The 17,855-nt window shown below is 44.4% G+C and overlaps 1 protein-coding gene across 5 annotated transcripts in view; it reads right to left on the bottom strand.

The window, feature by feature from the left end:
• VANGL1 (VANGL planar cell polarity protein 1) overlaps positions 1 to 17,855 on the bottom strand; it is a 64,531-nt gene that overhangs the window by 15,515 nt on the left and 31,161 nt on the right. The gene's annotated exons all lie outside the window — the stretch shown is intronic.

Here is a 17,855-nt window from a genome sequence, read left to right as displayed (position 1 = left end):
ATGCCTGTGTGCTGATGAAAATCTACTCTTGGCACCAATGCTGGGGGTTGCTGATCCCTGACCTGGGCTTTCGTTTTTGAGCTAAGTGTTTGCCTTTATAATTTTTTTTTTTTTTAATAAAACAAAGGCTTCTTAAATGCATACAGGGTGTAAAGCGACAATACTATGTTCATATCTGCAGACAGCCTGGAGCAATTTAGCTCATCTCACCTTGGCTTTGCCTGGACCAGAATTTAAGAGGCAGTACTATCATGTAGTAGTAGCCAGACAGCCTGCCTCTGTGGAGGCACTGTACAATACTGACAGATGCTTTCCCCACCAAATCTGCTACACCACTTCTTGCAGCACAAAATGTTTCCTGACATGAGACTTCTCCATCCCCCCAAATACTGACATGCCACAATCTTTACTGCTTGTGAGATCAGATAAGATTGAATCCTGAGGTAATAAGGCTGCATTATAGCAATAATCACAAATTCTGATTACATCTCACACAAGGGCTGGGACATAAAAGAGCAGTGTCACCTCCTCCCTTTGAGTTGGCTTCTATTCCTCACATAACAGCCAACACAAGCAAAACAAACACAGAAGTGCTCAGCTACAAGCTTTCCCATCCTCATAATCAGCAAGCAAAATATAAAGGCAGGGACTGTTTAACGACATTACAAGCTGAAGTATTTCAAAATGAGCCAAAGCCCAGGGTTAAATCAGGCACAGTGCAAGGAGATGCTTCACCAATTAGCTCCCCTCACACAGCTGTGCCAGTGCACTGCTGTCCTGAGCATCTCCTTGAGCAGATCCTCAGTGGCGATTTCTTCATGTCCCTGCCCAAGGGAACCAGCCAAAAACATCAGGCTGGTTTTAACTTTTAACCCACATGGATTAGACTTGAACAGCTAGCTCCTCAGGTGGAGTCGATACTAGAAGCTATCCTTCTTGTTCAGTTTACATGTACCGTTAACAAACTACCTCCCCCCGAACACAACAGATGATTCTCACTCATGTTAGAATAAGAAGGCTGTAGGATATGCACGCACAGGAAGGCTCGCATTGTAGAAAAAGTACAACTCAAGGAGACATTTGTATTCTGTTCTTGCCTCCACCACTGATTCAACATATGAATCAGGACAAATCACTTAACCTGTGTGTCTAATGTTGATAAAAAAGACTTCGTACCACACTACTCTGAGTCTGCATGATAAACAAACAGCCTTGCAAAAAAAACAAACCAAACCAAACCAAACAAAAAATCCAGATGCCTGTTCTACTCCCAAGGGTTAGAGGAGTATGGAGAATCAAACTGTGCCTTCCTCATTATATTTTACCATGTGGTAAAAGTGGCTAAGTTGCTTTCCTTAGTGGTGAACTTTGAAAATTCAGAGTGAGATTTTCAAAGTGAATAGTGATTTTCAGACTTGTTTCTTGGGGATGCAACTCAAGACACCTGAAAGAAGATGGGTACTTGCTGTTTTCAGAATGGTCCCCCAAAAAGCATCTCAATTGTTAAGATATTCTTCTCCCAGCCAACCCAAAAAAAACAAAAAAAAACAAACCACCAGTCACTGTTGAAAATTTCAGCCTTGATGAGAAAGTTGTGCAAAATGAACCACATGCACACATAAAGCAGTTTTTGAAAGGTTCACGCTGTCAATTCAAAAGCAAATTTTCACCTGAAGTTTCCAACTACATCTCCCCTGAACAAAGGTGATTTCCTTGACACATTTGTTTCCCAACTCCAGTCATAGAACACTAGGACTGGAAGAGACCCCAAGAGGTCACCAAGTCCAGTTCCCTGACCTCTTGGCAGGATCAAGCACCATCTATATCATCCCTGTTAGATATTTATCTAACATGTTCTTAAACATCTCCAATTAAGGAGATTCTACAACCACTCTATTTATTCTAGTAAAATCACAACATCACATCTTATTTTGCTTAAGCTTCCCAAAGTTTCACCCTGGTGCTGGAAAGGTGAAGGTTTTGGAGAGTGATGAACTCTTGAGAACATCAGAATTGAGACCATCATGCTCAGGTTTTAGCAGTGGACAATGGACAGTGTGAGTTGCACAATAAAACTACAGGCAAAATGCGTGGAGCATCTCTTGGGAGGTAACGTATAGAACAATTTGTGCCTCAGTGAGCTGTGGCAACATACCTCAGAGAAAGCATGTAATCAACTTTAATGTAAGACTATTCCTGCAACTCAGGCTAGGTCTACACTGCCACAGAAGATCGATCCATTTGGAGATGATCTTCTGGGGTTTTGTTTCGCACATGCATGGAATAGCACTGTCCAGGGTCAAAGTTGATCTGGGAACTCCTCATGAGCAGTGAGGATTAAGGAAGGTCGACAGGAGAAATGCTCCCATCAACCTTCTTCCATGTAGGCAGCCATAGCAGTCGACTGCTAATAAGTCGATTTTAGCTACGTCAATTGAATTGCTAAAATTGCATATCAGCCGTCAACTGCTATGTCTAGTAAAACAAAGCAGCAGAAAGGTAGCACTTTAAAGGACTAACAAAATGATTTATTCAGTGATGAGCTTTTGTGGGACAGATCCACTTCTTCAGATCACTTTCATTTCCAGTGCAGACTGACACTTAAGTACAGAGGACAAAAAAAAAATTGCAATAAAAATTGACAAATCAAACAGGATAGAAAGAAGTGGGTGAGACATGAGGGGATGCTAACTGTCCTGGCTGAGATAATTACGAGCACCAAAGGAAGGGAAGCAGTCCTTGTAATGCATGAGGTACTTGATGTCTCTGTTCATACTACATGTTAATGTGTCGAATTCGAATATGTACTCTAACTCACAAATCTCTTGCTCTAATCTGTTGTTAAATTCTCTGTGTTCCAGGACACAAATTCTCAGGTCTTTAGCATAATGGCCCATGCCACTGAAGTGTTCACTGACCAGCTTATGCGTATTGAGGTTCTTGATGTCTGCTCTGTGTCCATTTATTCTTTGGTGAAGGTTTTGCCCAGTCTGGTCCAATGTACATAGCGTCAGGGCATTTCTCCTAATCTGAGAAAGATTCTCACTGGCAATCACAGGCTACAACACAGTAATACAAATTCGGGAACTTTTCCTTGCAACAAACCCCACTGCCAACTTTGTCCACATATTTATTCTGGGGATACCACGACTGGACCTAACCATGTTAGTTACTAGATGAAAGGCACATTCATGTGCACTTCCAGCAACATTATATATGCCATTATGTGCCAACAATGCCCTGCCACTATGTACGTTGGACAGACTGGGCAAAACCTTCACCAAAGAATAAATGGACACAGAGCAGACATCAGGAATCTCAATACACAAAGTGGTTAGTGAACACTTCAATGGAGTGAGTCATTCTGTTAAAGACCTGAGAATTTTGTGTCTCAGAACGAAGAGAATTTAACAACAGATTAGAGCAAGAGAATTGTTAGTTAGAGTAGATATTCAAATTCGACATATGGTATGAATAGAGAGACCAACTACCTCACACATTACAAGGACTGCTTCCCTTCCTTTGATGCTCGTAAATATCTCAGACAGGACAATTAACATCCCCCCACCTCTCACCTACTTCCTTCAATCCTATCTGATTGCCAGTTTTTATTATAATGTTTTTTGGTCCTCTGTACTTATAAATGTCAGTCTGTATGGGAAATAAAATTGATCTGATGAAGTGGGTCTGACTCAATGAAAGCTCATCACCGGATACATCATTTGGTTAGTCTTTAAAGTGCTACATTTCTGCTGCTTTGTTTTGTTGGAGTGCAGACTAACACAGCTACCTCTCTGTTACTATATTTAGTGTCGACATAGCCATAGAAAGCACATTCATATTTACAAATCCCCTAAACCCTGGTGACCAAAAAATGTCAGAATTCAACTTGCTTAAAAAACCCTGCCATTTCTATGTGGGCACCAAGCCACGACATCAGTGAGGCCTGCGTTACTACAGGTCTCTCCCCACTCCAAAGCTGGCACAGAGCATGTTAGTAAAGTTTCATGGTTTCCTACCTCTTTTTATCAGCCCAACTCTGGCATCCACACAGTCGCACGGGCATCAAATTAGGAAACTGATAGAATTTTGTTTGCAGGGTTTCATTGTTTGTTTTAAAGCTAAATTCTCTCTCTTTTTAAAAATACCCTGGCAGTATGGATGAGAAAAATAGAAGGGTCATAATAACTAGAAGAGCCAATGAATGGCTGAAAGAGCCTCCAGGCCGTATTGCTCAACCTTTCTACCCACATCAAGGGGGAACACCACCCTCAACTGTGCAGTCAGAAAACTACTGCTGTTCTGAATTACAAGCTATAAAGCAACACAAATCCCCCACCCCAAACACATGCCCAGCTCTTCCCACAGCTGGGAGAAAACAGCACAAAGAAGGAATACATTTGGGCAAGTGAGAAGGCAGGTACGTGGCCAGATGCATACAGTGGAAAGTGCAGAGTCTACTGCAGCCGAGATCAGATCAAAAGCCTTAAGGGGATTAAGCTGGATGAGTGAACTGACTAGAATAAAATGCCAACTATGCACATAAAATTCAGCTCTGATACTACAGTCTCTGGGAATTTCAGCTACAGGCCAGAAGTACAGTTTCTTTAGTAATGCACAGAGAAGTAGCTGCTGCAGAAAGCACTCTCCTCTCCACCCACGCTCCATGGACTCCCGAGCTCACATGGAAACTGGCTAAATTCCCAGGCCCTCATTCTGAGGTTTTCCTGGCACAGCATCTGTACAAGGAGTTCAGCCCTGTGTTAGCCGGTAACATTTCACTCAGCACTCCTGAAAGCTAACTTCCCTTCCATTTAAAATTAAAATAAAAGGGATGGGCTTAAGGAGAAGATTTCATTGCACAGTAACTGAAGTGACCCACTCAGATGGTTGCAGAACAGACTACAAAATAAAGCAAGCTCTAACATTATGCTAACTCACAACAGCACAGAGCAACCTTCACCAGGAATTCCAAAGTGTTTTACAACATCAGCTCAGCTTCAAGTCACTGTTGGGGCAAGGCAGAAGACACCTGCTCTTTAGGCTGCAGCCCCAGTAAAATCAGGATAGTGCTAATATAGGCAATTCCTGGATACTGAGATGTGAAATCAGTAAGAGGGTCATGTTGGAACATGCAGCAAATAGGGGAAGCTTATAAACAGATACAAGAGAAGAACACGGTCTTTAATAGTAGCACCTTGCACCTGAGGACTGCAAAGCCCTTTACAAAAGCAATGAATCAAGATTTACAATGCCCCTGAGGAGGAGGAATTTGTTTCTTGTTTGTGTGAAACTGTTTCCACACTTCTCCCGCCCACCATAGGTAACTCAAGATCAGTTGCACTTGGAAACTTGTTACCAAATGTGATTTCCTTTAGAGGAGCTCATGAAATGCTTTGCAACTTGCAGGCCAAAATGGCCTTAATCTTGGGTACGGTGATGTTCTTAATCCAGCAGTCTCAGAGGGGCAGCTATGTTGATCTGCAGCTTCACAAAAAACCCAAGAAGTTCTGTCGCACTTTAAAGACTAACAATTTTACTGATAGTAACAGAGAGGGAGCCGTGCTAGTCTATATACTATCAAAACAAAAATTTTAGTGATGAGCTTACGTGGTAAGACCCGCTTCATCAGTGACTTGCATCTCTTCTCAAAGAGAAGATTCTTTGAGGCTCTGCAGAAGACAGGAAGTACTAAGAAGAAGGCTGGAGCAGAGAAAGGCAATCCTAGCAGTTACACCCAAATCAGATCCACAAGTAAAAGTGCGCAGACAAGCTGAGCTACACTTATACCCTCTGGACCCCTGGTCTTCCAAGATCTTTTTCTGGGTGGTCCTTGCAGCACCAGGGATACAGTTGAGCAGTGGCTTCCAAAGAGTCAGAGCTAAACAGAGCGTCTAAAATGCACATGTGAATTCAGATGGGCGTGACAATTCCTGGGCCAGTTGAAAGCCCTGGACAGTGTTAATGATGCATATTCAGGATCATTTTGTCCTGAAAGCTCCCCCCGCAAATGACCTACTTTTAAGTTTTCTAGTGCTCTAATATCTGGCACAATTCACTGACACCAGGGTGGGTAACCGAGAATAGGTGAGCTGTGTACAGAACAGTCACATGATAATGAGGCCAGGCAGGAGTAGGAACTGGGGAAGCTGGAATTTGGGTTCTCAGGCAATAGCCCAGATATGCATGCACTCTGCTGAGGGCAGGGTGGTGCCCAAGTGCAATCCCAGTGAATATGAGTTCAAGTCCTCTTCTAGGCAGATTCCTTTGACAGATTTTGTGAACGTGAGCTCTATACACAGCCTAAAACTCTGTCCAGTATCTAGAGAGATGTCATATCACTAGGCTGCCCCAAGTTCATCTAGTGTAGGCGATCAGCAGCCAGTCTAAAATACAGTCTGCTGGGCAGCACTCAGAGGGGTAGGGCTACCCTCAGCCCCTGGTGCTGCTCCCAGAAGGAAGTGGAGGGGCTGTGAGAAGTGCCCCAAGGGCTTTTTCCATCTTCGCAGAACCATCACCCAAGTTGGCTCCCCCACCTTACTCTCCCTTTATTAAATAACCAGGGGAAATACACACACAAAGTCCTTTTGCAAACAGGGAAGCCGAAGGCACGCAGCACCCGGGCTCCCTGTAAGCTGAGGCCTTGGGCAGCCCCCCCCGGAGTGATTCAGGTGCCATCCGCTGATTAGCACAGCACCCACAGCTGGCAACATGCATTGCTGCCAGTGGTGCGTATCTGCATGTGCCTCAGGGCACATAAGCAGTTATTCCATCCCTGGATGAAACAAATTAGAGGGAACACTGCTCAGTACTGCCCTGTGCCTGCCATGTCTTATCAGGTTATTGGAGCATAGCTCCCAAAACTCTAGCGTTCCAAGGAAACAAGATGACACTTTTCAAAGAAGCTGGACTCTGCTCCTGTAAGGTGAGCAGTAGGGACTGGGAACAACAGTACCTTTATCCCTTTTCTCTACAAACATGCTGTGTTCCCGGTGCCTACCATAAGCTCCAAGAAAGCATAATTCATAAGCAATCATCACTGTGCTTGATTGGCGGAGATTAAAGGAGGAGAACAGCCCTGTGCTCTCTTTCACTGACCCTTGCTCTGAGGAGGTAGTCAGGGCGCAGAGTTAAGGTTGTCTCTAACTGGCAGCAGCATTTCAGTTTGATATTGGAGAACGCACAGTAAAAACGTCTTAAGAACCCTGTACAACTATTGTGCTAAAACAAGATCATCAGACTATTGCAACAGCAACAATATTTCATTTTAGTTTACTGGGACTACAGTCTCATTCTTTCAAAGGACAGGAAAATCACATTTTCTTGTCAAGCAAGCACATTTGAAGTCTACAGTCTAAGCGGTCCAAATTCCTCACCCACCAAGCCTGCTCAGGAAATGCTCTGTGACGGTTTAGAAATTGGCACATTTGTTTTAAACACATGACAAAGGGGCGGAACCCTAGGCAGTTGTTGGACAAGCTCCTCAGCGGGGGGTGAGGGGATCAACGACCCATACATTTCTCCTGTCCTGGGAAGGAATGAGTCCCCAGCCGGCTACCACGCTGTCTGTATGGCAGAAACAGAATAGGACTTGTAAACACTTCACCCCGGCTCTATTAATTGAATGTGTACTCATGGTGCAGCTCAAACAGGCATACCAGATTTGTTGGACTTGCTCCAGGAATTTCTTCCTATGCCAGTTTCTTCTCTCCCTTTAAAAGAAAGCTTGGGAAATGAAGCGAAAGACATCTACATTAATGCAACACTAATGTTGCAGTGTTTAAAAAAACATCCAACTACTGTAGTCAGGAAACACATGAGTTAAGTTTCCAACCACAGGGTTATGTCAGCAGCTTTGAACATCCCAAATATTTTTGGCATATATCACATAGAACATCAAGTGACATTTAACAAGATAAAACTAATAAATACTTTGTGCAAAATGGCAGGGTAACAGTTCAGTCTGGATTTTGTACAAGACATTAAAAAATTTAGGAAATACAGAAGATTTTTTCATCTGATGGTTTCAAAAAAGTTCTCATAAGTCTATCACAAATGTGCTTAGCTTTTTTTTTTAAAAAACAGTCTATGTTGGTGATTAAAAAGCATGAAAATGTTACAATTCAAAATGGAAGTTTTAGAACAGCATGACATTAGCAAACTATTTTGTAGATAAAGCACTAGATTAAATGCAGTGTCCAAAATAAGATATCTTTAAAAAAATAACTGTACAAATATTCCCAGGCCAACACTGAAGGATGCCTGGGTGCATCCTTCGTATCAAATGACAAGATTTGGTCTCAGATGAGAAACTTTGGGAGAGAGCAGGACAAGAACGACTGGACATTGAAATTAAGAGAAGAAAGTGGGGATGGTTGGGCCACACTCTCTGAAAACCATCTTCCAGCATAGTCGGTCAAACTCTCACATGGAACCGGCAAGGAAATGGCAGAAGACCTTAGACAACGTGGAGAAGATCTACTGAGACCGAAGGACAACAGCTGGGGTGGGGTACTCCTGGAGTCTGATAGAAGTTTTGACCGGAGACAGAGTGAAGTGGAGAAGACTTATAGATGACCTGTGCTCTACCCCAAGTATAAGGATTTAACTGAGTATGTCAATGTTAAAGTCCACAATTTAGCCCAGCAGTTCTATAAACTCTGTAGAACTGCATATTACACCTACGGTCCAGCTGACAAACTCATTCTGAGAAACTGACCCAGCCAGGAGATTAGTACAATTGGACCAATTTCGCCAGACTTTCCACCAATCAATTCTGCAACAGTCTTTCACTGGGCAACTTTAGTAGTGGATATTTGTTTTCCTGCCATTTGTCAGATGGCGTACAAGCTACCTTCAGATGGCAAGAAGCAGTGGTTTTATCTCTAGAGCTACGTCTACATGTGAAGCCTACATCGAAGTAGCTTATTTCGATGTAGCAACATCGAAACAGGCTATTTCGATGAATAACATCTACACGTCCTCCAGGGCTGGCAACGTCGACGTTCAACATCGACGTTGCGCAGCACCACATCGAAATAGGCGCTGCGAGGGAACGTCTACACGCCAAAGTAGCACACATTGAAATAAGGGTGCCAGGCACAGCTGCAGACAGGGTCACAGGGCGGACTCAACAGCAAGCCGCTCCCTTAAAGGGCCCCTCCCAGACACACTTGCACTAAACAACACAAGATCCACAGAGCCGACAACTGGTTGCAGACCCTGTGCATGCAGCATGGATCCCCAGCTGCAGCAGCAGCAGCCAGAAGCCCTGGGCTAAGGGCTGCTGCACACGGTGACCATAGAGCCCCGCAGGGGCTGGAGAGAGAGCATCTCTCAACCCCTCAGCTGATGGCCGCAATGGCGGACCCCGCTATTTCGATGTTGCGGGACGTGGATCGGCTACACGTGCCCTACTTCGACATTCAACTTCGAAGTAGGGCGCTATTCCCATCCCCTCATGGGGTTAGCAGCTTCGATGTCTCACCGCCTAACGTCGATGTTAACATCGAAATAGCGCCCAACACGTGTAGCCGTGACGGGCGCTATTTCGAAGTAGCGTGCACGTGTAGACACGGCTTAGGAGGTGTAAAATGCAGCGAGCACGATCTATAATGCCAAAATTCAAAGACAGTGTTGGTGGGTGTGAAGGAGAACATTATTAAAAAGGTTCAATAAGATGCTGACTTGCGAGGCACAGAAAATGACTAGTAAAATGTGTCACGCTTCACTAATCTCTCCATAACCAAAGATCCAATACACCATAGTCTCTTTCAGCCCTTAAAAAACACCTCTTCATTCTTCGCTGAATTGAGGAATAAGAAGGAGAAAGAGGCAGAAGATGGGGTGGAAAGGATGAAAAGAAGAGAGGCCAGTCCCTGCAGAAGGGAGAAAGAGATGGAGATATCCGGGGATTGGGGAAAAATGAGAATGATGTACAGGAGACTTAAGGAAAAACAAACAAACAAACAGATTCACACCAATGCAAGGAAAACACAGCTTTATGGCATCGGGAAGTCCATAGTTAGCAGTTGTAACCAGAACAGGCTTCCAGACTAGAAGAGCATGCTGCCTGTGAGGAGCAAGGCTATGAGGCGTGAGCCTGAAGCTGAAAATGATCCAGAAGAGAACAGTAAAAAACAATGCAGCGTGCGCGCAGCAGGCTGGAAAGAATGACCATGCGAGATCGTCACTGGACTGGCTCAAGAGTGACTCCATTAGGGCAAGACATTTACAAGGGAAGCTCAGCACAACACCTGTGGTCCCTAGAGGATGAGGGACAAATTAATAAAAATGAACAGGTGGGTTCAGGGGTTGGCGATATGAGAAAGGTTTTGGGTTGAGTGCCCACTGGGAGTCTTTCACAGAAAGAAGAAATTCCTCTACTGATGGACTTCACTTGAGTACCTGGAGTATTAACTTTCTGGGACCAAGACTAGGATGATTGATACAAAGGGTTTTCAATTAAGAAACTCGGAGAGCAGGTTGTGAGGGATCTTGAGAAACCACCACATTTGTTTTCAATACACAGACCAGTAAAAGCAGCTAAATGAATAAACACTAAAGAATGAAGGGACACGAGAAAGTGAGAGTATGGACAACATGGGAAAAAAGGTACAAAAATTCATTTGAGTAGTCAAGATAGATGCCAAAATTAGTGAAAGGGCTGTAACTAATGTGAATAGAAAACTGTATGACACCTAAGCAAAAACAACAGAAGAGTTTGTACACTAAATGCAAGGAATCTCAGAGAGAAAATGGAAGAATTTGAACTAACGATGCAGGAGATAAAACCAGATATTGTAGGTCTGTAGAGCTCAAGGACTTATGTGGGGAAATCTGGAACTTCTTCAGATCAGCTATACAAAAGCTATCTGATATTTACTCCCCAAGCAAGGAGCAGATCTTGTAGAGAAAGTTTCCAGACTCAACTAGATGAATAACCACTCAAGAGGTTAGTAGGTGCAAGCATAGAGCTTATAGAGAATAGCAATTTTATTATGGCATAAAACTTTTCTGAGCTGCAACTCACTTCATCAGATTCATGAAGTGGGGGAAAAAAAGAAACAGATAGTAGGGATACAAAGATGGGTGTGTTTCATCAGAGCTAAAATTCAGTCAGGGTGGATGTGGATAAGGTGAGAAAATTACTTACTGTAACTGGAGAGCCACTCCCAGCTCCTAATCGGGCCAACTCTGCTGGTGTCAAAATTGCCTATGAATTCCAGCTCAGCAGTTTCATGTTGCAGTCTGTTTTTGAAGTTTTTTTGCTTGAAGATGTCAACTTTCAAGTCCTCCCAAGGTCTTTAAGAGCAAGGATAGGCTGTAGAATGTTGAAGATGTGTTGGAGAGGTTTTAGCTGGGGGTTGTAAGTAATGGCCATTGGCCTTTTGTTGCTTTCTTTGTTGAGTCTGTCCTGTATTAGGTGAGTTCTGGGTGCCTACCTGGCTCTGTCAATCTGTTTCTTCAGTTCCCCAGGCAGATACTGTAGTTTTAAGAATGCTTGACAGAGATCCTGCAGGGGTTGTCTTTGTCTGAGGGACTGGAGCAAATTCATTTGCATCTTCGCGCTTGGCTGTAGACATGTGATGCGTTATAGATGAAAGCTGGAGGTGTGTAGGTAAGTGTAGTGATCATTAGGGCTTTGGTACAGAGTGGTGTTTGTGTGACCTTCACTAATTTGCACTGTACTATCCAGGAAATGGATCTCTTCTGTGGAGAGGTCCAGGCTGCGATTCATGGTGGGGTTGAAATCCTGGCGGAACTCTTCAAGGATCTCCTTCTCGTGGGTCCAGATGACGAAGATGTCGTCAGTGTAGTGCAAATAGAGGAGGTGCACTTGAGGATGAGAGTGGAGGCAGCGCTGTTCTAAGTCAGCCATAAAAATGTGGGCATGCTGTTGGACCATGCAGGACCCATAACAGCACCGCTGACTTGAAGGTCTAAATCGTCTCCAGATCTGAAGTGGTTCTGAGTGAGAACAAAGTCACCCGTAGCTCAGCAACCAGCTGTATCAAGACATCATCAGGGATACAGTTCCTGGCAGCTGGTAGTCCATCTGTGTGAGGAATGTTGGTGTAAAGAGCTTCCACATTCATGGTGGATAGGATGGTGTTTTCAGGAAGACCACCAATGGATTGTAATTGCCTGAGGAAGTCAGTGGTGCCTTGAAGATAGCTAGGAGTGTTGGTAAAGTAGGGCCTTAAGAGAGCCTAAATAGGCAGACAATCCAGCTGTAAGAACACCCTATATGGAATGGACAAAAGCCGATCCACACAGAAAGCTACATCATGGAGGTTAGAAAATGGAGGAAGAAAGGGAGAATTACAAAACGTCAAGATGAATTAGCTCTTGCCAAGGAAATTAAAATGTACACAAGGGTGTTTTTTTCTTTTAAATTATAAAATTAAAAATAAAGAAGGTTGCAAAGGAGTTTAAAAATAACCTAGGCATGGCCCCAAACCTAAATGACAACTTGGTCTCTGCTTTACGTAAGGGTGATAATATGGACATGAAAGACAGGATGGTTGAGTATAGAAATGGAAGGTACTACATCTGAAGTGAAAGAAAAAAAACACAAAGAACTTAAGCTGCTCAAATCAGGGGAACCTGATAATTTACATCACAGAATACTAGAAAAGCTGGCACATGAGATTGCTTATCCATTAGCAAAGATTTTAATAAGTCTGTCTATTCAGGAGAAGTACCATATGCCTGAAGAATAGCTAATGCCATACCTATATTTGAGAAAAGGAAACAAAACAAAACTACACCAAGGCAATTAGATCTGTTGGTCTGACCTGGGTGGCATGCAAGATTTTAAAAAAACTGTGAAGGAAAGAATCATTACGTTCATGGAGGTAAACGGTAAAGGGAATGTAATGCAACATAGATATACTAAAGGTAGACCATGCCAGGATAATTTGATTTCCTCCTTTGAGAAAATATGATTTTTAAATAAGGGAAATGTGGCAGATTTAATATACTTGGACTTCAAGTAAAGCATTTGACATGGTACCACATGGGAAATTAAATTGTTAATTCAGAGAAGACGGGGATTAGCCTGAGAATTGTAAAGTGGATAAGGAACTGGCTAAAAGGAAGAAGGCAATGGGTTATGCTAAAAGGTACGTTATCAAACTGAAGGGATGTTACTAGTGAATTGGTCTTGGGATTAATCTTATTTAATATTTTTATTAAATGACCTTGGTGCACAAGAGTAGGAATGTTCTAGTGACATTTGCTGATGATACAAAGTTGGAAGGCACTGACAATACAGAAGAGCATCAGAGTACAGATAGCTCACAGAGACTGACACGTGCTAGCTCTGCTCAAGCGGGATGCAGAGGCATGGGCACAAGTCTGTCCCACTCGGTGGGTCTAAGTTTGAGTGGCCAGCCTGTCCCACAACGTCTAGACCTTTGGCACGAGAGCTTGAGCAAAGCTACTGCATATCTGACTACCTGGGCAGGAAGACATGCTCCCAGCTGGAGTACTGACACAGACTTAGACACTAACAGCTTTGTGTCCAGTTATTTATTTGCATTTACCATAACGCTTAGAAGCCCTAAGGCATTAATTCTCCTCGAACAGATTTAAAAGTATACATGTATAAGCCACTGATGCTCACAGAGCAGAGAGGCAGCCCATCTCCTTGTTGCCAATTCACACTTGAGGTTGGAACAAGGAACTGAAAGAAGAAGTAAGTCACTGCCTGTCCCTAGCCACATCACTACCACGAGCCAAGGACACCCAATGAGAAATGAACCAACGCCTGGCCAGATGCTCAAAACCCTCATTACAGGCTTGAGTCAGTTCTCACTGAAGCTAATGGCTCTTGGATTAAATCCTAGAAGGAGATGGGAACTGGATCACACGGAGGTAGCTCAGATTTAGGACTCTGCCAAGCATGCTGCCAGTGTGCCATGTGGACTGGCTCTGCACCATGGTTTTGTGAGGTGGCCCCGTATCCCTGTGGGAACAAGAGGGAAGACCGACTAGTTCATTTAAAACACAAAACCCGCTACTAACGGCTAGTGCTGAAACAGGCCTAAGCTGCGAAAGGCCCCCATTATCAATCAGCGCAGTAGGCCGGGGAGTGGAATGCTGACAGAAGCACAGAGGTGGCAATTTAAACGAAGGAAGGGTTTCAGGGAGTTGATCCACAAAGTCTCAAAACTTAGCAGCTCAGCAGGCACCCTGAACGTGCACAGCACCACTCACTCCAGCACTGTAGCTCACAGGTACAGTAAGCAGCAGCACAAGCCAGCTGCCCTTTCCAGCTTCCATACAGCAATGTGAGCCCATGTGTCCCTACCTACTGGTACTCTTTGAAGGTAGTAACCCACCCAAGTGACCAATCTGCAGGCAAACTACTACTGGGTGATCTGAGGTCTCCTGTCAATGCTTGCTACAGAAGTTGGTCCTGAGAAATAGGTCATCACTGGGAGAGGGAGGAAGAACAGGTCCCCGGAAGCGCTGGGAGAAAACACCCAGAGGGCTCTGCAGATGAGACGCAAGTTTGAATCTCATCTCGAGTCAACAATTCCAACACGGGCTCATTCCATAGAGAACAGCAGCTATTACACAATCAAATGCATGTGATGAAGCAGGTCTTTGCCCACGAAAGCATATGCTCCCGAATATCTGTTATGCTCCCGAATATCTGTTAGTCTCTAAGGTGTCACAGGACTTCTTGTGGTTTTTGAAGACACAGACTAACTTGGCTACCTCTCCGATACATGCCCAACAGATGCTCATGTCTATGATCTCAGGACTTGAAGAAACAAGCAAAGGGAAGCCATTTTCTTCCACAAATCATGGATTTTGTTTTGTTTTGACAATATCAATACGATTCATGAGGATCTGCGGCCAATAAGAGCTACAACCAGCCAATACCTGTGGCAATGCAGGTAAATACAGAGGTGGGGACCCACCCACCAGGGACTAACCTTGGCAGGCTGAATCTAGCCCATGGACCGGTATTTGTCCGCCTCGCCTCAGGGGTTGTTTTGAGACTATGCTGAGGGTTCCACAGAAACACAGGGTCCTGGCTCACGCGCTCCATTTCCAAGCCAGAGCTCAATCTCCCACACAGGGCAAGTCTTGACTGCAGAGTTAACTTGAACTACTCCGTTCAGGTTAGCCAGGTCAAGTGAGAACAGCCCCACTGCACAGCAAGACTCAGGCCTGGTCCATACTTAAAACTTAGGTTGCTATCATGAGAGCACTCAGGGTGCGCACAATCCACGTTGCCAAGAGCTGCGTTGCTTCTGTCACATGAGCTACCATTGCTGGGGGGGGACACATGGCGTTCCCGCAGCAAAGGAAAGACCTTTTTCATTAGTGTTGGAAACACGTAGGCTGTGGGATTAAAGCAGCAGCGCTACGATGCCCTTGCTGTGCCCCTATCGTATTCACAGCTTAGATGTGGCCTCAGTGTCCACAGTGGCGCCGCATTCACCCTCGAATATCACTGGGACTTCTAGGAACCCATCCCATGGTTCTTTGTGCTACGGTAAGATGAGCTGCCCTATGAATTCTCTCTTAGGGAAATGTGGAAGAGCTTTAGCACACCGGGGAATCTTGGGAAGGGCCCTGGAGGACAAGTTTCAGCTTATGCCTTGCCTTCAAAACAGGACGGTCAACTTGAGTTTAATTCAAGCTTAGAGGTGCTTTTAAGGAGGCAAGACAGGGAAGGGACCACAGTGGGGAAAATGACTTTTTAATTTAAAAATCATCTTTTATTTAAATTACCACAAATTTACTTTTTAAAAATAAACCTGTTTAAAATGGAAGTTTGAATTTAATGCGAGTGTGTTAAGGCCTAAACCTAAGATAATCTCTTAAGACATTTAAATACAAATAAATATGCTGAACTCATAAGCCTCTACCCAAACTTGTGTTAAATGTTCAGAGGGGCAGCCATGTTAGTCTGTAGCTTCACAAACAACAAGCAGTCCTGTAGCACCTGAGAGACTGACACGTTTATTCGATCATGAGCTTTCGTGGCTAGGTCCCACTTCTTTGAAGAAGTTGGGGAACCAGGTGGATGCCAGCCCCAGAGCCAGGAAGTTGGCCAGAGAGCCCCAGGACTGGGGAAGCCAGGGAGCCACAGGGTCAGGAAGTTAGCTATGGATCCAGAGGGAAGATGTAGGGCTGGGAAGTTGGCCAGGCCAGACAGCTGGTGGGAAGCAGTGGGGCTGGGGAGCCAGCCAGGAAGCCGACTTGGGAGCAACGGGACAGGGAACAATGGGGAGTTGTGGGGCCATGGTGGCCAGGGCAAGGAAATCACAGTTGGGGCCAGCAAGCGGGCAGCTGCGACTGGGCAGCTGGTGGTCCTGTGGCCAGGGCTAGGGAGTGGGGGCTGGGAAGCCTGCAGTTCCACGCTGGGGACCAGAAACTGGAAGGCAGTGTCCTGGACTGGGGAGCTGCAGGTGGTGTCAGGGAAGTAGTCGTGGCTGGCAGCTAGGCAGGGAGCCCAGAGGGCACTGATCACCTCTGGGCCAGCAAAATCCCTGGTGCAGGACCACTCACGTCCCAGAGGTGCTGGGCCAGGGAGATACAACCTGCATACGCTGTTGTGCCTTTAATTCCAATTATCGTCCTAACAGAGCTTGAGCCAAATGATGAACAAAAAGTTCATTTTCTAGTAAAGCAACAATAGTCACCATTTTCTAATATACTAAAACATACAGTAAGAATGTGAAAAATGTTACAATTGCTTACATAAATGTACAAAGGTACACAGTGTACCCACCTAGGCCAGTGAAATATGCACCAAATCTAGTACCAATGTTTACGTAGTTGTAAATCACTGAGTTTTAATGGCTCATCAACCTAGATCCAGGAAAAAGTACCTTTCTTTAGCAAAATAACTGAAGTACAAATGGGAAAGTGATTATAATTGATAATTTAAATCAAATCTTTCTTCTTGGTGATTTGAATCTTTATTTAAATTACTTATTAAAATTACCTTGATTTAGAAGCAGCACTGGAGAAGACTCAAGTTATAGACAAAACTCAGGTCAAATTAACTGGGCAGTGAATACAAGCTTGCAGAATCTGACTTTCAGTCATCATTAGAGACTGACAGAACAACAAGAGGTCTTGTGGCACCTTACAGACTAACAAATATTTTGGAGCATAAGCTTTCATGGGCAAAGACCCGCTTCATCAGATGCATGAGTTGGGGGAGGGGGGTGGTTTCAGAGGGGTATTTAAAGAGTGTGGTCCCAGTAAGAGGGAGGGCCAGAGCTGACAAGGTCTATTCAGCAAGGTGGAAATCGCCCAGTATCAACAGTACTTATCAAAAGAGGAAAAAACAGTCAGATCAGACAGGGGGATGTGAGCCTTTGTCAGAGTCTAATGGGGAGCTATTAGCACCCAGAGCAGAGAAACTGCCTTTGTAAGCTGCGAGCCACTCCCAGGCTCTGTTTACTCCATGGTTAATGGAGTCAAATTTGCAAATAAACTGCAGCTCAGAGATTTCTCTCTCCATTTGATTTTTGAAATTTTTTTGTTTCAGGACTGTCACCCTTAAATCTGCCACTGAGTGAATTCCCTAGGAGCTCTCCCCTGTTCTGTAAGGGAAAGCTCTGGAATTAGCTGCTGCCATTTTACACATCTTCCTCTCTCTCCATGGGGAGTCTACGTGAAAGGTTTGGGAGTGGGCGGTTGTTTTTTCAGTGTTTGTAGCGGCCTGGGACTTTTCAGGAGTGGTCACAAAGGTCACAGCAAGCAGTTCAGAGGAGGCCATCTGGCCTTTAGGGTGGCACGGACAACAGAAAAGGAAATGAGATGACAAACCCTTAAGTACAGGGCATTTTAAAGTGCTCGTACACCTAGAGGTGTGT

The sequence above is a fragment of the Carettochelys insculpta genome, chromosome 1 (assembly GCF_033958435.1).
Source record: "Carettochelys insculpta isolate YL-2023 chromosome 1, ASM3395843v1, whole genome shotgun sequence".
Taxonomy (NCBI): Eukaryota; Metazoa; Chordata; order Testudines; family Carettochelyidae; genus Carettochelys; species Carettochelys insculpta.
Note: the sequence above shows the minus strand (reverse complement) of the source record. Positions and strands in the feature narration are given on the sequence as shown.